Here is a 14,655-nt window from a genome sequence, read left to right on the forward strand (position 1 = left end):
TCTAACAGACCAAAATACACCCCAAATCTAGTGTGTGGCACTGATCTATGCACCAGCCTGATCATATTTGATCATATTCCGGTGTTTTGGTTTTTTTGTTTGTTTGTTTGTTTTTATCTTTTTCTTTTTCTTTTCTTTTCTTTTTTCTTTCTTTCCCTTTCTTTTCTCCCGGTTTCAGGTTTCTTCTGAATTGTTTAGTGTATATTTTTCTGGGGATGTTGTTACCCTGTTAGCATTTTGTTCTCTCATTCATCTATTCTCCTCTGGACAAAATGACAAGATGGAAAAACTCACCTCAAAAAAAAGAACAAGAGGCAGTACCGACTGCCAGGGACCTAATCAATACCGACATTAGTAAGATGTCAGAACTAGAGTTCAGAATGATGATTTTAAACATACTAGCTGGGCTTGAAAAAAACATGGAAGATATTAGAGAAACCCTTTCTGGAGAAATAAAACAACTAAAATCTAACCAAGTTGAAATCAAAAAGGCTATTAATGAGGTGCAATAAGAAATGGAGGCTCTAACTGCTAGGATAAATGAGGCAGAAGAGAGAATTAGTGACATATAAGAGCAAATGATGGAAAATAAAGAAGCTGAGAAAAAGAGAGATAAACAACTATTGGATCACGAGGGCCAAATTCAAGAGATAAGTGATACCATAAAATGAAACAATATTAGAATAATTGGGATCCCAGAAGAAGAGGAAAGAGAGAGAGGGGCAGAAGGTATATTGGAGCAAGTTATAGCGGAGAACTTCCCTAATTTGGGGAAGGAAACAGGCATCAAAATCTAGGAGGCACAGAGAAAACACCTCAAAATCAATAAAAATAGGTCAACACCCCAACATCTAATAGTAAAACTTACGAGTTTCAGAGACAAAGAGAAAATCCTGAAAGCAGCTTGGGAGAAGAGATCTGTAACCTACAATGGTAGAAACATTAGATTGGCAACAGACCTATTCACAGAGACCTGGCAGGCCAGAAAGGACTGGCATGATATATTCAGAGCACTAAATGAGAAAAATATGCAGCCAAGAATACTGTATCCAGCTAGGTTGTCATTGAAAATAGAAGGAGAGATAAAAAGCTTCCAGGAAAAACAAAAACTAAAGGAATTTGCAAACACGAAACCAGCCCTACAAGAAATATTGAAAGGGGTCTTCTAAGCAAAGAGATCCTAAAAGTAACATAGACCAGAAAGGAACACAGACAATATACAGTAACAGTCACCTTACAGGCAATACAATGGCACTAAATTCATATCTTTCAGTAGTTACCCTGAATGTAAATGGGCTAAATGCCCCAATCAAAAGACACAGGCTATCAGATTGGATAAAAAAACAAGACCCCTCGATATGCTGTCTGCAAGAGACTCATTTTCGACCCAAAGACACCCCCAGATTGAAAGTGAGGGGGTGGAAAACCATTTACCATGCTAATGGACACCAAAGGAAAGCTGGGGTGGCAATCCTTATATCAGACAAATTAGATTTTAAACCAAAGACTGTAATAAGAGATGAGGAAGGACACTATATCCTACTTAAAGGGTGTATCCAACAAGAAGATCTAACAATTGTAAATATCTATGACCCTAACATGGGAGCAGCCAATTATATAAGCCAATTAATAACAAAAGCAAAGAAACACATCGACAACAATACAATAATAGTGGGGGACTTTAACACCCCCCTCACTGAAATGGACAGATCATCTAAGCAAAAGATCAACAAGGAAATAAAGACTTTAAATGACACACTGGACCAAATGGACTTCACAGACATATTCAGAACATTCCATCCCAAAGCAACAGAATACACATTCTTCTCTAGTGCCCATGGAACATTCTCCAGAATAGATCACATCCTAGGTCACAAATCAGGTCTCAACTGGTACCAAAAGATTGGGATCATTCCCTGCATATTTTCAGACCACAGCGCTTTGAAACTAGAACTCAATCACAAGAAGAAAGTCAGAAAGAACTCAAATACATGGAGGCTAAAGAGCATCCTATTAAAGAATGAATGGGTCAACCAGGAAATTAATGAAGAATTTAAAAAATTTCATGGAAACAAATGAAAATGAAAACACAACTGTTCAAAATCTTTGGGATGCAGCAAAGGCAGTCCTAAGAGGAAAGTATATAGCAATACAAGCCTTTCTCAAGAAACAAGAAAGGTCTCAAATATACAACCTAACCCTACACCTAAAGGAGCTGGAGAAAGAACAGCAAATAAAGCCTAAACCCAGCAGGAGAAGAGAAATAATAAAGATCAGAGCAGAAATCAATGAAATATAAACCAAAAGAACAGGTAGATCAGATCAACGAAACTAGGAGCTGGTTCTTTGAAAGAATTAACAAGATTGATAAACCCCTGGCCAGACTTCTCAAAAAGAAAAGAGAAATGACCCAAATAAATAAAATCATGAATGAAAGAGGAGAGATCACAACCAACACCAAAGAAATACAAACAATTATAAGAACATATGATGAGCAACTCTATGCCAGCAAATTAGATAATCTGGAAGAAATGGATGCATTCCTAGAGATGTATCAACTACCAAAACTGAACCAGGAAGAAATAGAAAACCTGAACAGACCTATAACAACTAAGGAAATTGAAGCAGTCATCAAAAATCTCCCAAAAAACAAAAGCCCAGGGCCAGATGGCTTCCTAGGGGATTTCTACCAAACATTTAAAGAAGAATTAATACCTATCCTTCTGAAACTGTTCCAAAAAATAGAAATGGAAGGAAAACTTCCAAACTTGTTTTATGAGGCCACCATTACCTTGATCCCAAAACCAGACAAAGACCCCATCAAAAAGGAGAATTACAGACCAATATCCCTGATGAACATAGATGCAAAAATTCTCATCAAAATACTAGCCAATAGGATCCAACAGTACATTAAAAGATTATTCACCACGACCCAGTGGGATTTATCCCTGGGCTGCAAGGTTGGTTCAACATCCACAAATCAATCAATGTGATACAATACATTAATAAAAGAAAGAACAAGAACCATATGATCCTCTCAATAGATGCAGAAAAAGCATTTGACAAAGTACAGCATCCTTTCTTGACCAAAACTCTTCAGAGTATAGGCATAGAGGGTACATACCTCAATATCATAAAAGCCATTTGTGAAAAACCCACAGCGAATATCATTCTCAATGGGGAAAAACTGAGAGCTTGCCCCCTAAGGTCAGGAACGCAGCAGGGATGTGCACTATCACCACTGCTATTCAACATAGTATTAGAAGTCCTAGCCACAGTAATCAGACAACAAAAAGAAATAAAAGGCATCCAAATTGGCAAAGAAGAAGTCAAACTCTCACTGTTTGCAGATGATATGATACTTTACGTGGGAAACCCAAAAGACTCCACCCCAAAACTGCTAGAACTCATACAGAAATTCAGTGAAGTGGCAGGATATAAAATCAATGCACAGAAATCAGTGGCATTCCTATACACCAACAACAAAACAGAAGAAAGAGAAATTAAGGAGTTGATCCCATGTACAATTGCACCCAAAACCATAAGATACCTAGGAATAAATCTAACCAAAGAGGCAAAGAATCTGTACTCAGAAAACTATAAAATACTCAGGAAAGAAATTGAGGAAGACACAAAGAAATGGAAAAACGTTCCATGCTCATGGATTGGAAGAACAAATATTGTGAAGATGTCAATGCTACCTAGAGCAATCTACACATTCAATGCAATCCCCATCAAAATACCATCCACTTTTTTCAAAGAAATGGAACAAATAATCCTAAAATTTGTATGGAACCTGAAAAGACCCCGAATAGCCAGAGGAAGGTTGAAAAAGAAAAGCAAAGCTGGCGGCATCACAATTCCAGACTTCCAGCTCTATTACAAAGCTGTCATCATCAAGACAGTATGGTACTGGCACAGAAACAGACACATAGATCAATGGAACAGAATAGAGAGCCCAGAAATGGACCCTCAACTCTACGGTCAACTAATCTTCAACAAAGCAGGAATGAATGTCCAGTGGAAAAAAGACAGTCTCTTCAACAAATGGTGTTGGGAAAACTAGACAGCCACATGCAGAAGAATGAAACTGGACCATTTCCTTACACCACACACAAAAATAGACTCAAAATGGTTGAAAGACCTAAATGTGAGACAGGAATCCATCAAAATCCTAAAAGAGAACACAGGCAGCAACCTATTCGACCTCAGCTGCAGCAACTTCTTTCTAGAAACATCACCAAAGGCAAGGGAAGCAGGGGCAAGAATGAACTATTGGGACTTCATCAAGATAAAAAGCTTTTGCACAGCAAAGGAAAGAGTCAACAAAACCAAAAGACAACCAACAGGATGGGAGAAGATATTTGCAAATGACATATCAGATAAAGGGCTAGTATCCACAATCTATAAAGAACTTATCAAACTCAACACCCAAAGAACAAATGATCCAATCAAGAAATGGGCAGAAGACATGAACAGACATTTTTCCAAAGAAGACATCCAAATGGCCAACAGACACATGAAAAAGTGCACAACATTGCTTGGCATCAGGGAAATCCAAATCAAAACCTCAATGAGATACCACCTCACACCAGTGAGAATGGCTAAAATTAACAAGTCAGGAAATGACAGATGTTGGCGGGGATGTGGAGAAAGGGGAACCCTTCTACACTGTTGGTGGGGATGCAAGCTGGTGCAACCACTCTGGAAAACAGTATGGAGGTTCCTCAAAAAGTTGAAAAAAAAAAAAAAGTTGAAAATAGAGCTACCCTATGATCCAGCAATTGCACTACTGGGTATTTACCCCAAAGATACAAAGGTAGTGATCTGAAGGGGTACATGCACCCTGATATTTATAGCAGCAATGTCCACAATAGCCAAACTATGGAAAGGGCCAAGATGTCCATCGACAGATGAATGGGTAAAGAAGAGGTGGTATATATACACAATGGAATATTATGCAGCCATCAAAAGGAATGAAATCTTGCCATTTGCAATGACGTGGATGGAACTGAGTGAAATAAGTCAATCAGAGAAAGACATGTATCATATGAATTCACTGATATGAGGAATTGTTAATCTCAGGAAACAAACTGAAAGTTGCTCGAGTGGTGGGGGTGGGAGGGATGGGGTGGCTGGGTGATAGACATCGGGGAGGGTATGTGCTATGGTGAGCGCTGGAATTGTGTAAGACTGTTGAATCACAGACCTGTACCTCTGAAACAAATAATACATTATATGTTATAAACAAAAAAAAAGAAGATAGTAAGAAGGGAAAAATGAAAAGGGGTGGAAATCGGAGGGGGAGACGAACCATGAGAGACTATGGACTCTGAGAAACAAACTGAGGGTTCTAGAGGGGAGGGGGTGGGGGGAGGCATTAGCCTGGTGATGGGTATTAAAGAGGGAACGTATTGAATGGAGCACTGGGTGTTATACGCAAACAATGTATCATGGAACACTACATCAAAAACTAATGATGTAATGTATGGTGATTAACATAGCATAATAATAATAAAAAAAAAGAAAATGGAGGCAGAGAGAGGTTCAGTGACTCTAGTATTGAAGAATCAGAATTTAACTTTAAGGCTTGTGCTCTCACCTGACATATCATGCTACCAAGCTCTAAGGAAAAAGAGAGTTGACCAGGATCAGGGATATAGACAACTTCTTTACATTAATGCTTCTATTGAGTCATATTCATTCAAAACATGACATGTATAGTCTTTGTTTTTTTTTATTGCTCTGATCTGTTATATCTCCTCCATATAATCAACTTATCTAAGTAACATAAGTTCTTTAAATATGCCCTACGTCCTCCCAGAAATATTGAGTCAACCCAATCATCTCTTTGCCTTCAGAATTCTGGTAGCACTTATTTGCTGTCTGTGCTGCCAACTTGGCACTTACTATGTGTAAAGATACTTATCATATTATTTGTACAGACTGTATGTACATGTCTTGTATGCTCTGCATTCCCTATGTCTAGTCTAGTCCAGTGATTTATAGAGGTAAATATTCAGCATGTTTTCTCATGATTATGGCAATTAGAGAATATTTATTGGACATTGACTTCCTTAGCACCAGGTACTAATTTAGAAACAAAAACCTTTTACTCTAGTGTTTATTTCTTTATGTAGTTCTCAAAAATGATAAGCCATACAAGTTTAATGTAGAACTACAATTAAGCACAAGAAAACAGCTTGAGGTATCAATGCTAAAATGTAAGTAAAGCTGGCCCAAAGACAATAGTTTTAATTATTTTAGAATCGCATTGAATTGTTATTTAACAGAGGGTTTATTTGCTTTTCCAGTTTCTTTTTGCATTTTCTTTGTTAACTTTTTTGACAATTTTGCAAAGGGGCTGAGGTCCAAATGTGGCAGATGCTGTTTGTCTGATTAGTTTGTTAGATGAGGAAAGGTATTCAGACTCTGTCTATAGATAGTACATGAACCAGACTGTGACATTGCTGGCATGTTCATTTAGACTGCCGACATGATGGATGCTGATGACCACAGCTAACTTCATTGAGAAAACTGCCAAACTGAAGTAATCACCAGGATCTGGGCCATTTGGAGGTCGTGGATGTTTACCTTTTTTTGGTAGCTTTAGAGAATTTAGCTCTTCTTTTGGCTCTACCATTCTAACTTTTCCAATTTGAGAACTCTCTTGATTACAAAACTCATGTAAATAGTCAGAATAATTAGTGTAAGGGGGTAATATACAAATACATACATTTTTATATGTAGGAGTTGCTCTTCCTGAATGCTTTTATCAAAAGTGACTATTGACAGTCAGTTAATGAATCTAAGTCTATAGGAAAAGTTTCTCAAATATATGGCTTGACCAAAACTATTTCTCTCCTACTATGTCCCTTCTTGCTTTATGTTAAAAAATGTTCTTAAAGAAAAGGCCAGATAAGAACTTGGCTTGTGGATAGCCAAACAACAGATTATTTTTCTCCTGTAAAACTTTCTTCATACAACAGGAGACAAAATGAAAAACATCTCATTTATAACATGATTTTCTCTAAATCCTGATTCAATTAAGTCCTTACTCTCAAGTGGAGACAATAGTAAGCCTTCATATGGAACAGAAGTAGTTAACTTTTATTTCCAAGGATATCCCAGTCAGCCAGGGAGTGACAAGGCTAATCAACCTTTGTGCTTGACATGATTATAGGCTGTTTTGACAAGGCTATCCAGGCCCTAAACTTATATGAACTTCCCATACTTTAACTTGTTTGCTCCTTCTCAAGCCCAGATCTATACCTCATGTGCAAACATGGCCTGCCTCAATTTTCTGGTTATTGCAACAATTGATGTAATTTTTAAGCTTCAGGATTCCTCTAGCAGTTTTAGCAAATCTGCTTCCTCTTTCCCAGCCACCTATCCAATAGTCTGCTTATTTGCTTTCCTTGGCTTGGTCTTTGAGTATCTCCCTGCTACAATAGTCCCCCCATCCCTATTGCAATAGACCCCATTTAATAAAGTCTTTCCTTACAAATGTCCAGAGCTCTGTGTGTGTGTGTGTGTGTGTATGTGCGCGTGCATGCGCGCGCAGACGTGCATGTGTGTAGGGGAAGTTTCGAGTTTGGGGAGGCAGAACTTAGACAAGAGAAACTACCATATTCTCGAATTTCTTAACAAATAATTATATAAACCAGGCCTCAGTTTCTCAACTCTAAAATGAGGATAATGATTTCTTCCTGTCCCTACCAGACATATTCAGGTGACACATGAGAAGTCATATTTTGCTATGAGCCATTTGAAAGTATGGTACTGTGTTACATAATTAGAAGTCCTTTGTACTATCCCCATTAATATCAATGATCTCTTTTTTTTTAATCCAGTGATTTTCCAAGTGTGGTCTTCGGAGGTTCTTGGTCCGGCAGCACCAGAATCACTTGGAAACTTATTAGAAATGCAAATACTTGATTCCCACTTCAGACCCATCAAATCAAAAATTCTGAGACTAAGGCCCAGTAATCGGTGTTTTAATAAGTCTTTCAGGTAATTAAGGAGCATGCTCAAATTTGAGAACTTAATAATCAAAATATATTAGCGAGTTTGAAAAAGAATACATTTTGCTAAGAGCTTTGAAGACATTTTTATAAGTTGCATTTATCCACACCTAAAAATAATGCCTAAATCCCTGGAAAGTCATTCATTTTCAAGCATTCATTATAAATATTCTTTCTGGTGGACAATGTGGATGTTTGACTCATTTCTTATTCTTTATTCATTTCCTTGCTTCTTGAAGAAATGTGAACGAACACAAGAGGCAAATTTTGTAAAACAGAGCCCTAAAATTCCTCTCACATCCTCCTCTCATCATGATAAAAAATTCACTATTGATGAATGACTCCTGTACTCTGTGAGATATCAAGCCCTATTAGTCACTCATTTATGCCATTTAAATGCTGGATTTTGTTTTTCAGTGCTGCAGACCCATTACCAAAGAGGGCCCAGCTGTTACTTTTTTGCTTCGGGGACATTCTCTGCAAATTCAATGGGTTTTGCTTCAATTCAGAAAATGGAAAGCATTAGGTTTGTAACAATAATTATATATCTCTCCAGGGCTCTTACACTATCAAGCCAGAGAGGAGAGTAGTAGTAATTGGTTAGATTCATCAAAAGAGCAAATTTATTCTTACATCTTTTTGCAGTGGGCACGGGTCCCTTGAACAGATGGGCCAACAGGCACAATGTTAGAATTCTATGGATATCTAATATTTGGGTGACACTGTTGAAAATACATTCGGTAACTCTCTTTTCCATATTTATGTTCACAAAAACTCTTGGGTTAGGTAAGACTGGTGATCCAGAGTTTGAGCAAATAATATCCATTTCTTTTGACTCAGTATTTACCTCCTAGAGTAAAGGCAGTGGGAAGACTTATGCAATTGACAATGGAGAACAAATTCTCATCTTTTCTTCTTAAAGAGACGGTACTTCTTTGGCACATTTAATTCCTTCTAACACTTTTCTAAGCATTCTAACTTTTATTTTTAGCAAATGAGATTTTTCACTCCTCTTCAACGGCTCCAAGTCTACAGAATAGCTAGACTCCAGTCCTACCATCAAGCAACGAGGCCTGACATGGTGTTAAAATAACGTGGAGGAAATGTTTGCATATTAGGAGTAGATGGGGGATACCTAAGGGATAAAAGTACACAAGTCAAAATATGAAAAGGAAAGACAAGAGCTCAAAGCTCCTGGCCCTTTTTAATGTCTCAGTTTTGAACACCTTTTTTTTACTTTTTAGAAGTCATACCTAACATTAAGGGGTAGTTCTCCAACTTTTTTTGCGGTTGTGGTAGGAGTTACTTTTTCTGAAAGCTTTAAGATCACTGAGGGATTTAGTGTGTGTGTATGGACAGGACTGGTGGGGCAGGTGAGAGGGCACATAACACCAACACCTATGGCTAAGAATAAAATTATTGACATCATGGGATGTGGATGCTGTGCTGGCGTGCTCCTTTTGGAAGCTGGCAAACTGGAGCATGAGTTGGGAGCAACATAAAGATACAGAGAATATCTATTAAATTATTTTTCTGAGGTAGGTTTATTTAGCAATTTCAACAAGAAGGCAGAGCCGATTGTTAAAAGGCAACAGACTTCTCCACAGAATTCAAACCTTTCAATAATGAAGTCCATTAAGATATGGAGTCCATAACTTAATTGCTTGGACAAATCCATTGGGCATGCCACAGGAGACACATGATGTTTGAGCAAATGTGAAACCAACCAACAACCTTCCTGCCTTTCTCCAGGTAGCTACTGGGATTTTCTTTTCAACTTGCAATAGAGTCTGACATTTCCAAATGTCAAATAGTAGCTTAACAAGAAATAAACATTACATTTAAATGACTGAAGTTCAAGGCCAATTTCTCACAGTGTTAGTAAGCATTTAATGATGAATAATGTATACCTAAAGACATATTTTATCCAAGAAGTTTTAGTTTATTCTCACCTATTACTTTAAGCACAGTTCTTACAAGGGTAAAAAACCTGGCTTTACTATTTAATTCCTTCCTTTGTTCTATGGCATACACTAAGCGTCTTCTCTGAACTCACATAGCACACATCTCTGACACTTGGATCATCATTTTATCCTAGTGGTGAAGAGTTGAAAGACTATTGCTTACTACTCATGGTCAAGTTACTTAAACTCTCTGAGCCTCAGTTTCATTGTTTGAAAAAAGTGACTTAGAGTCAGATCAACCTAAATTCAAATCTTGGCTCTGCCTTTTTAGGGTGGAGAAAAAGGAACCTTTGTACATTGTTGGTGGGAAAGTAAATTGGTACAGCCACTGTGGAAGACAGTATGGAGTTTCCTCAAGAAATTAAAAATAGAAATACCATATGATCCAGTAGTTCCACTACTGGGTATTTACCCAAAGAAAATGAAAACACCAATTTGGAAAGATATATGCACCCCTACGTCTATTGCAGCATTATTTACAATAGCCAATGGAAGCAGCCTAAGCATCCAGCAATAGGCAAATGGATAAGGAAGATGTGGTGTGTACACACACACACACACACACACACACACACACACAGGAATATTAAACAGCTATAAAAAAGGATGAGATTGTGCCATTGAGACAACATGGAGGGACCTAGAGGGTATTATGCTAAGTGAAATAAGTCAGAGTGAATCACATGACTTCTATGAGCATCAGTTCATAATACCACCTACTATATATGGAGGATTTTTAAGATTAAATGAGATAATATACGTGACACACTTAGCACTTAACATAAAATAAATGCTCATTTAATGTTAGTTGCTTCTATCATGCTGATTGATGGTAAAGATGATGATAAAAGATGATGAAGAGATGATTATGAGGATGATGATAATACGTGTCTTACTTACCTCACCAGAAAGTGGAATGCACTATGCAAAAATAAACGAGGGTCAGTAATGATTTGCCAAGCAGTATAGAAGCTCTTCCAATGGAAGAAGCCTATCTTTAACTTGGAGTACAGATATTCTCACGCCTTCTATCACTGGACTGGACACAAGGTATATGCTCATTGTGTAGCCAACTATATAACAATTATATAGCAGGTTATATGCTGATGGGTAAAACCCATTAGAAAAGGAAACTTATGGTGAAGGTGAGAAGTGCTGGATCCATGTCCTTAAATAGGGAAGAGGGAATGGGATTTAATGTACAAATGGAGGCGGTGAGCTTATCTAGAAGTACTGACAGTTTTTCTAGGCTAAAATGAGGGCAAATGGAGTATATGAACATAAATGCAACTAGGTGTGCAGATGTGACAGAGTGAGCCTACAGAAGTTGTCTTCTGGTGGCTTCACAGGAAGATTTAAAGATGATGGAGGAGGTTCAAATAGAGAGATGAAAATATGACATAATCACCAATTAGGACTGAACCAACAACTGGAGTTGAATATCAAGTTCTGGAAAATCCTGTTTTAGGATTATAAAGAGGGTTATTTCCATTTGTTGACACTCCAATGGGAACTGAAGAATGAATATTTGTTGAGAACCAAATAAATGGTCTATGCACTGTACCCAATTGTATACTGAGTGAGAATCCCATCTCATGTTCCTCATTAAAGAAGTGAGAACAGTAAAGCCCAAAGGAAGCCTTTTTTTTTTTTTTTAAAGATTTTATTTATTTATTTGACAGAGAGAGAGACAGCTAGGGAGGGAACAGAAGCAGGGGGAGTGGGAGAGGGAGAGGGAGAAGCAGGCTTCCCACGGAGCAGGGAGCCCGATGTGGGACTCAATCCCAGGACCCCGGGATCATGACCTGAGCCGAAGGTAGACACTTAACGACTGAGCCACCCAGGCGCCCTGGAAGCCTTTTAAAAAGTATTAATTTTACATAGTCTTTTTTCTAATGTTTATCTTCTCAGTGACACATGGCTTTTGAAAAGTTCTTGGAGGTTTCAGCTTATTCAGCTTCTCTATTTTTTTTCCTTAGCAGGGGTGAGAAGGAAGGATGTAATACATCAAACAGTAGCTAAAACAAACTTATTCCATGGAACTTAAGCTATCGAGGTGATAGGAGGGATGCTGTCTATGTGCAATGTTATGCTTCTGTGTTAGAAATTGGATTTTTGTTTCTGAAATGAAAATTGTGTTCTAGTTTCACACCACTTAAAGAGGAAAATGGCCATCTGGGGTCAGTATATCAGACTGAGTGGTGATAGGGAGGAGAAAAAAAATGTTTTCAGTGAAAAATATATGTACTGTGACATAAAGAATTTATAAATGCCATGGCTTCAAAACATTTTATCCATTATAAGTTTTGGTTATACTGAACTGGGCAACAGTTTTATTAAGTGACTATTTCCTTATGCCATTATATTCACTCTTCATGTAGGCATATTTTGTCATTATTTACCCATCTGGCTGTTTTTCACTAATATTGTTTTATATTTAATTTCAAAGTTTATCTTTATTAATATCTTCCTCTTTCTTTTGGTTCATTTTATTATTCTTTTACTTGTTTTTGAAGCTCAATATTTAGTTCATTGTGTTCAATCTTTGTTTTAAATAACTAAAATAGAAAAATAAATACTTTCCTCAGCTGACTCTGTATGCCACAGATTGATACGAAGTATCCCTATTTTAATCATTTTGTAAATAATTTATCATTTATGTTTTTTTACCTCAACTTAGAGCTTATTTAACAAAATGTTTTTAAATGTTTAAGGTTGGGAGTGTCTCTCCTTAATGTTGATTTCTAAATTTATTAAATTGTGGTCGAGAGAATGATTTAATACAATCTCTATTCCATGAAATAGCTGTTCATAATAAATAGAATAATAATTTTTAATCATTATTATTATTAACATCTTTAAGGCCAAATGCCTGAGCAATTTCTTTCTATGTATCATGACTATTTGTATTCTCTATTTCTAGTGTTCAAAGTTGTATATCAAGCTTACTGAGGTTATATAAAAATTCCATTTTCTCTATTTTTTTAACTCACTTAGTAGACCAAAAACTGAAAGATATATACTAACACCTCTACTCTAACTATGGTTTTATCCATTTCTCCTTGCATAATATATTTTTCTATTTTGTTTTTTGTCACTATGTTTTTACATTAAATGGTTAAAACTGTCACATCTTCTTCATTATTTTTGTCCCACAGTCATTAATAAGGCCTCGTAAAAGTCTCCCATTTGGATGAAAACTACATAATCACCTTAATTATACTATTATCATTCCACTCTTCATCTTACTTGCTGCATTTGATCTTAAATTCTAGTATCTCCAATATTAATACTGCCAATCTCGTTCTTTTATTGTTTGCATTTGCCTGGTATCTTTTTGCCTTTGCTTTTATTTTTAACTTGTCACTTTATTTTATGAGCTTTTCTTATAGAACATACTTTTTACACAATCTGAAGGATTTTTTTTTTGCTATCACAATTTAGCACATTAACATCCAAATTAACAGGTGAGATATATCTTATACATTATTTTTAGTATCTGCTATATTTTGTAGATTCTTTTCCCTCTACTTCAGATTCTTTAATTTGGTTGGATTGACCAAATTTCCTTTCAGTACGGCCCCCACACACCAACTGCCATAATAATTTAGAAGTTCTTTTATGAATCTTAAATATATACCTTCTAGCTCAGATGGGATTCTACACATGCTCACTGACTGCCTGCAAGTCCTTACAGGGTAAGAGGAATTTGCTGATGTCCAAATTGCTGGGTCTTTAACTGGCCCTGTAGTTAAAAACAACAACATCTCCAAATCTGCACATTCTTCTGGACTCACAGTCTCAGCTGTATCTGAACTCATCTGCCAGTCCCAACAATCAGACAGGGTTATTTTAGTGGTTAGCTATCTAAGCAGTGAGAGAGGAAGGGGAAAGTACTAGAAATATATTCTCAGGCTACCATTTTCTTTATTCATTTTAAGTTATATTGGATTGTCATGTCCTTAGACCTCCAGCACTAAAATTGTACATTTCAGCTTCCCCATGATCCAATTTCACAGAAAACAAAAATAGTGATTTCTTCTCAATTCTAAATGCTGTGGAGGGACAGAAAATGGATTCAACTCTTTTCTGTGTCTTTGCTTTTTCAAAATCAAAACAATGTGGCCACTCCTATCAAGAAAACATTTTTATTCAGAATATCAAAATAATTTTAAGTCCCCGAATTTATATAATGGTCTATAGCGAGGTTTACAGACATTCATTATTTTAGTTGTATTCTCAGAGTAACTCTGTGAGAAGAGAGAGAATCATCATCTCCACTTTACAGGTGATGAAACTAAGGCCGAGTGATATTAAACAACTTGTCCAAGTTCATATAACTAGCAAGAAGCAGGTCCTATTTGGGTATTGTTATGCTAAAGTTACTGCTCTTTTCTCAAGACAACCTGTACCCTTAAATATAAAGCCACTCAGGTCCAATGTCAGATTTACGGTTCATCACTCCCCACCCTTGTTTCCGAGAATCTAGAAAGAAAAGCAGAAAAAAGCAAAAAAGGGTAATAGCTGACTAGGATGGTTTAAGATGAAGCAATCAGACTTGCAATCTCTCTCAAACACGAACACTTGAAATAAGTCTTTTCTATGGGACACACATTATTTTCATACTAAGAAACTGACACCTGCATCTTACTTTACTCATTTCCTAA

Source organism: Halichoerus grypus, chromosome X, assembly GCF_964656455.1.
Source record: "Halichoerus grypus chromosome X, mHalGry1.hap1.1, whole genome shotgun sequence".
Taxonomy (NCBI): domain Eukaryota; kingdom Metazoa; phylum Chordata; class Mammalia; order Carnivora; family Phocidae; genus Halichoerus; species Halichoerus grypus.